This window comes from Cervus canadensis, chromosome X (assembly GCF_019320065.1).
Source record: "Cervus canadensis isolate Bull #8, Minnesota chromosome X, ASM1932006v1, whole genome shotgun sequence".
NCBI lineage: Eukaryota > Metazoa > Chordata > Mammalia > Artiodactyla > Cervidae > Cervus > Cervus canadensis.
Genome location: NC_057419.1, coordinates 53,661,717 through 53,669,379, shown reverse-complemented (window position 1 = coordinate 53,669,379; position 7,663 = coordinate 53,661,717).

The following is a 7,663-nucleotide window of genomic DNA, read 5'->3' as shown; positions in this document are numbered from 1 at the left end:
TTGGAATGATCTTCACAGGTGAGTATTCACGTTGAGGTCAAGGGAGAGTGGTGGTTTCAAAGCAGCATTGGAGTTCCAGGAAGACCTTCCTCTCCCTCTGGGCCCCACTCTGCCTCTGTGACCCATGGTCACAGGAAGAGCCAGGGCGGGGGGGGGGGGTGCTTGGGTTGATGAAATCACAGTCTCAATGTATGCTCCTCAGATTCCATGGACACTTTAGTGTATTTGTTTTCCCTGGCTGATCTGATCTTCCTCATGAGTATTCACCGTTATACTAGTTAGTCACCAGAAAACTCCTATTGCAGTTGCTTCTAACATGGAAAGCGTGGTTGCATGCAACCAACTGAATATCCAAAGATAAAAATGCTCAGTATATTCTGGTGAAAATGCTCTCTACTTCCTTCAGCCATGGAGCAGGGGTATGTGTCACTTACAAGGCTTGCGGTAATGTGGGAGGGGTAGTCTATAACACGGCATACCTTTGTTCCTCACAGTGGCCTCAGCGGTCCCTGAGGGAAAGATGACTGTCCTCTCCTGGCTCCAGCTGTTGATGCTGACCTGCACCGCCCGTGGGTGGGGGTGGTGAAACTTGCATTTCTGTCTCCCTCCTCTTGCTGTGGATCCAGTGCTCCCTGGCTGACTGAGCCTCAGCCACTCTGCTGGCATCTTCAGACCCCTCTGAATCTGGGTCTCATCGTCCAGCCCATCCCTGGGCAGGGATGTCCACTCCTCAGCCTCAGCTGCAAGGTCTCCTAGCCCATTGCCTGCTTAGGTTTCGTCTGGATTCAGTCCCTTTCCACATTTCTCCCTCAGGTGATGCAGAGCCCTCCCTTGGATTTCACGTGCAGCAAAACAGGCACCAAGATCAGCTCCAGAAAACGAAATTCCTAAACGACAGCCACCCATCTGCCCAAAGACAACATTGGGTCATTGCGCAGTGTGGCCCCTGTGAGTCCCAAGTGTGAATGGGGTGGAATCCTCCTTTCCCTGGTCTTCCTCTTCATTTCTTGTCACACCTCCCTGTCTGAGCGCTCTCACCTCTGCCTGCCACTGCCTCTGTGGGCCGTTCCCCACTGTGACTGGGATGCTGTTTTCTTTGACTTGTCTTTCATTTCACCCAAGACTTCCCATACAATATCCTGGTCAAAGGGGTCATAGGGTAGAATGTGTCCCTTGTCAAGTACAGTTAGGATACTTTGGTGTCACAGAAGCCCCAAGCCCCTGAAATATAAAAACACAGGGATAAAAAACACAAGAATCAAATATGCCGAAGGTGCCAGAGATGTTGGCTAAGATGAGCACTGAAGAGTATCTGCGGGATCAGGAATTATCTATTTTAATGATGGGCTTGACAAGGCCAGTTACAGTGGAATGACTGGGACAAAAGATTCATGGAAGGGGGCTGAGTAAAGAATACCTCAGCAGAATTTGAAGCAGTTTTGTTTTGAAGGGCAACCGGTGATGTGCCAGTAGCTACAGAAGATGGTGGTAGAAGAGGATGGGTTTCCCCCTGTGTTGTGGAATGCTGCGATGTAGAGGGAGCAGGTGTTGCTTCAGGCGACAGGGGTGATAACTGCAGGTTGGAAGTCCCTGGGAAGGTGCAAGGGATGGGATCCCGGCAGAGGTGAGGGGCTGGGTGCGGTCAGGAGCACTCGGGCAGATGGGCAGCAGACTGCCAGGGCAGAAACATGCACTTTGGGATTGGGAAACTTGAGAAATCCCACTGAGTTGCTGCTTGCTACTCCGCAAATTATTGGCAGGTGGGGCTGGTGGTCATTAGGATGGAGAAAGGTTACTACTGTGTAGTGTTGTAGTGTTGGCAGGTGAGAGTGAAAACGAACAGCAGTTCTGCTCTGGTCACGGGTTTAAGAAAAAACACTTCTGTTAAGTTTGCTCCTCAACGCTCAGGTGCTCAGACACAGGCAGGGAGTGAATAGTCTGGAGTGTGGAAGGAGCCGATCTGATCGGGGAGGTGCCTGGCGGATGATAATGGAAGGGCTTATTGTAGTAGAGGTGAGGGTTTCCAGGATGTTCTGTTATCCGTGCACTGGCACTAGAGCTAGGGAGCTGGAGGACAGGACAGCGTGTTGAGGGTGATGAGAGGGAAGAAGGCTAGAAACAGCAGACCATGAGGGGCGCGGTCTTTCCTGATGCCCGGGGCCGGGGGCGGGGGCGGGGAGACCACGGGCAGGGGGATGCTCGGGTGGAGAGGAGGGGAACATCGACGAGGACGGAGAGTCTCCCGAGTGACCCGGTGAGCCTCGTGGGCACTGAGGACGGATCAGAAGAGTGAGAGCGGAGGGAACGGTGAGTATACCACGGGAGGATCGCGTTCACAGGCCTGGGGTGGACGGAAGGAGAAATACAGGGGACTTGTACGGGTTCCGCACTTGTGGGCCTTCGGCAGTGGGCGACAGGACCCGGACATACACGGTCAGGTTCCTCAGTGAAGACTTTGAAACAGGGTCCAGGAGAAAACTCTCAACCGACCCCTGCCAGGAGACTGACAGAGGCCTCACTGGGTGGCTCCGCGCAGGCCCAGAAACAGCCAATCGGGTCACAGCACCGCCCACCAAGCTCCGGATATGTGAGACATTCTGACTTTCTGCCCGGGTTTCCTTGGTTTCGGGAGCCGCTTGAGTCCGCGTCCACGGGTGGTTTAATCGAGCCACTTCGAGAGGTTGCCTTCCTGTCTCTGGTCCTCATGGGAATCCCCCTTACCTTCCGCATCCAGAGTGTCCAGTCCTCTCCACGAAAACCCAAGAAAACCGTTGGCTTTTCTTCTGGGTTTGTGGCGTTTTGGTTTCTGTGGTCAGCAGGTGGCAGTGTTGCTCCAAGTGTCACCATCCCGTTTCTCCTCCACCCTTCGCCTTTTAAAAAAAGGAAAGGAAACCTTTTGCCATTACAAGCGGCAGATGGTTTTCTCTCCTTGGGCAGGTTGGCTGGTTCAAACTGCAGCTGAGCCCTTTGTGAAAACTTTGAGCAAACCCACTGACACTGAAAATTAAAATAATATAGGTTGATGTATTGAATAATGGTGGAGAGAGTGAGTTCCCTTGTCTTGCTTCTGATCCTAGAAGAAATGTTGTATTTAAATAGAATTTTATGATGACAGTGATTTTTGACTTGAAAATGTGTAAGTGACTTGGAAATGAAAGTTGCTCGGTCCTGTCAGGTTCTTTAAGACGCCTTGGACAATAGAAGGGGAAAGACTAGAGATCTCTTCAAGAAAACTAGAGATACCAAGGGAACATTTCATGCAAATATGGAATCAATAAAGGGCAGAAATGCTAGGGACCTAACAGAAGCAGAAGATGTTAAGAAGAGGTGGCAAGAATACTCAGAAGAACTGTACAGAAAAGATCTTCATGACCTAGATAATAACGATGGTGTGATCACTCACCTAGAGCCAGACATCGTGGAATGTGAAGTCAAGTGGGCCTTAGGAAGCATCACTATGAACAAAGCTAGTGGAGGTGATCGAATAGGTTGAGCTATTTCAAATCCTGAAAGACGATGCTGTGAAAGTGCTGCACTCAATACGCCAGCAAATTTGGAAAACTCACCGGTGACCACAGACCTGGAAAAGGTCAGTTTTCGTTCCAATCCCAAAGAAAGGAAAGGCCAAAGAACGCTCAAACTACCGCACAATTGCACTCATCTCACACGCTAGTAAAGTGATGCTTAAAATTCCCCAAGCCCGGCTTCAGCAATACATGAACCGCGAACTTCCAGATGTTCAAGCTGGTTTTAGAAAAGGCAGAGGAACCAGAGGTCAAATTGCCAACATCCGCTGGATGATCAAAAATAAAGAGCTTCCAGAAAAACATCTATTTCTGCTTTATTGACTATGCCAAAGCCTTTGCCTATGTGGATCATAATAAACTGTGGAAAATGCTGAAAGAGATAGGAATACCAGACCACCTGACCTGCCTCTTGAGAAACCTGTATGCAGGTCAGGAAGGAAGAGTTAGAACTGGACGTGGACGAACAGATTGGTTCCAAATAGGGAAAGGAGTATATCAAGGCTCTACATTGTCACAGCTGGGGGACAGGCAGACTAGCGGGCGAGGGCAGAGGGAGGGAGGCCTCAGGCAGAAGCCCCCCTCTCTTGCTTTTTCAATGATCCAGGGGATATTGGCAATTTGATCTCTGGTTCCTCTGCCGTTCCTAAAACCAGAGTACATCATGAGAAACGCTGGGCTGGAGGGAGCACGAGCTGGAATCAAGATTGCCAGGAGAAATATCAATAACTTCACATAAATAGATGACACCACCCTTATGGGATAAAGCGAAGAAGAACCAAAGAGTCCTTTGAAGAAAGTGAAAGAGGAGAGTGAAAAAGTTGGCTTAAAACTCAACATCCAGAAAACTAAGATCATGGTATCTGGTCCCATCACTTCATGGCAAATAGATGGGGAAACAGTGACAGACTTTATTTTGGGGGGCTCCAAAATACTGCACATGGTGACTGCAGCCATGAAATTAAAAGATGCTTACTCCTTGGAGGGAGAGTTATGACCAACCTAGACTGCATGTTATAAAGCAGAGACATTACATTGTCAACAAATGTCCGTCTAGTCAAGGCTATGGTTTTTCCAGTGGTCATGTATGGATATGAGAGTTGGACTATAAAGAAAGCTGAGCACCGAAGAATTGATGCTTTTGAAGTGTGCTGCGGGAGAAGACTCTTGGGAGTCCCTTAGACTGCAAGGAGATCCAACCAGTCCATCCTAAAGGGCATCAGTCCTGCATGTTGATTGGAAGGAGTGATGTTGAAGCTGAAACTCCAATATTTTGGCCACCTGATGCGAACAGCTGACTCACTTGAAAAGGCCCTGATGCTGGGAAAGATTGAGGGCAGGAGAAAAAGGGGACGACAGAGGATAAGATGGTTGGATGGCATCACCGACTCGATGGACATGGGTTTGGGGGGACTCTGGGAGTTGGTGATGGACAGGGAGGCCTGGTGCGCTGCGGTTTGTGGGGTTGCAACGAGTCGGACACGACTGTACGACCGAGCTGAACTGGACTGTGTAGGCTGCCAGGCTCCTCTGCCCATGGGACACTGCTATTGGGCAACCCTTTGGCCAGGACTTCCCTGGTGGTCCAGTGGTTAAGAATGTGCCTGCCATATAAAATTAATACACAGAAATTCCTTACATTCCTAAAGGTTGCCAAAGGGTTGCCCTTAGTGTTCTTGCTTAGTCCATTTTATAGAACTACAAATGCAGTGAACTTTGTATACCTCTCCTCTCATCAAAATAAAGTTCTGCTAAGTAAGTGTAATGTTTATATTATAGGTGAAGGGGAACCATTTGCTTGAAAGAAGATAAACTGAAACCATCTATGCTGTTCTTATGCTGTATATTTGACTGTTAAAGTTCTCTCAATAAAGTTTCATTTTCTACTTGCACATTTTTTGTTAACTTTTCCCTGGATATTTAATGTTATTGAAACTTCATGGTTTGTGATTTTTATTGTCTAGTTGAGGATGTATGTAGAGATAGAATGTTTGCATATAGACTTTCTGTCCACCAATTCCATTAATTATGCATATTAATTCCACAAATTTAGATCCAGATTGTTTTTGCTTTTCAAAATATACTATTATATTTGATATCAACAATTTCTACTGGCTTAAACCTTAAACCTTTCCTCATTTTGCAGCATTGAACAAACCTAGCCAGAATAGTCTTGACTAAAACAGGTGATAATCGGCATTTTTCCTGATAGGAAATGAAAAATCTTCTCCATTTCAACCTGTTTACATTGCTTTTTTGTAGATATACTTTATCAGAGTAAGTTCCATTCTATTCCTAGCTTGCTGTCTTAAGTACAGATTAATTTTCATCAAACACTTACAATGCATCAATTGTGATGATCCCAGAATTGTTTTCATTCCATTTTTCTATTACTGTGGCGAATTGCACTGGTAACCTTATACATGTAAATCACCCTTGCACTTCTAGAGTTAACAAAATTTGGTCATAACATATTCTTAGGTGTAATCTACATGTTAATACATACACATACATATATATATACCACACATAAAAAATTCATAAAAGGCTTTGGTCTTCTCTTGAATAAATGGGTTTACAAAATGTGCCACCCAGATCTCATATGGTCCGTGATGAAATCATTGACAGAGAAACATTTTTTAATACTTAATATACTTGTATTGTCCTCTAGAGAAATGAAATGCCAAAGCCATTGATAAAGGTTCTAGGGAGACAGAGAATAAAAACTGCTGTCAAATTCCATGGCAAATGCCACAGCGTCTCTTTCACACACTTCTGACTTGCCTTCCAAGTTTTTTTGGGTACAGGGAGAGAGCAGCCACAAACGTCTTTTCTTTTCCATGACATCCTCCATTGGCTTGATAGTCACTAGATCTCAGACGCCCTCCAGCGGTGCTGTGTGTGTGTGTGTTAGTCACACAGTTGTGTCTGACTCTTTGCAACCCCACAAAGTGTAGCCCGCCAGGCTTCTCTGTCCATGGAATTCTCCAGGCAAGAATACTGGAGTGGATTGCCATTCCCTTCTCTGGCTCTGACACAGTGTGTGTGAAGGTGAGAAAGGTATTTACATCCTTTGGATCCGTTTCCCTATTTCAAAATGGAAATTACAAGTTTACACTAAATATTCGTTATGAAGAATAAACAAGATAACATATGAAATAAGCATTCCTTTGCAAATGGATTTGGCTATTCTACTCCAGTTTTCATTTAAACTTTCAAAATTGTTAGTTTCATTTACCTTTACAACTACAATTCTCTCAAGTCATACAGATATTGAATTTTAAGTAGAGTATAAGACTAACTTTTAAAATGAATCGCACTTCAGAAACATATTTTGTCTAAATAAATATATTGACTCAATAGCGGTGCAGCTGGTATCAGGCATAGTATCCATTCTAAGGTTGGTTTGTAAATGAGGACTGACAAGGCTACCCTAAGGCCTCGTATGTAGTGAAAACTATGATCCTTGCTGTGTGTGATGAGAAAGAAAATAAGCCGATATTCTGGTCACGCAACATCACACAACTCAACACCATACTCTGTCACGTAGTCAGGCAGCCAGTCCCTAAGTAACACTGCAGGGGCTACAGGACCACACAGTGTACCAGTGAGTTGTTAGTTTGTCACCTTCTCTGGGCTTGGCCAGTAAGGAGACAATGAACCCGAATGGATTCAGATTCTAACTGACAGACAGTGCAGAAGCAGTATGCCCCTGGTGTCAGTTGCCTTGTCCCTAGTCCCACGGTTTGACACTGAATTGGAAGGCCTCAGTAACAGGCACTGCAGGTGGTGGGTCTCTGCCGGGAAGGAGCCCACAGCGGTGCCCTATGGACTGAGCAGCTCTGTAGTCCACAGGTGTACTCTCAGCTGGGGCTAGGGAGACCATCCTATGTTCAACGGAAACCAGAGGTGGGTGAGTAACAACTTTGTGTCACCTCCAGCTGGAAAAGGAGGCAGGTGAGAAATGGCCTCATAGTAGTTGTTCATCAGGCTGTTTATCTCTCCTTGCTACAAGAGCAATCAGTAGATTTTCTGCCAAGATTCAAGTCAGTCTGCAGTTCCGCCTTGCCTACATAGCCTACGTGGGAACATGCAAGGTCACCAGGCCACCAAGACAGAGCCACACCCCTACAGTGTCT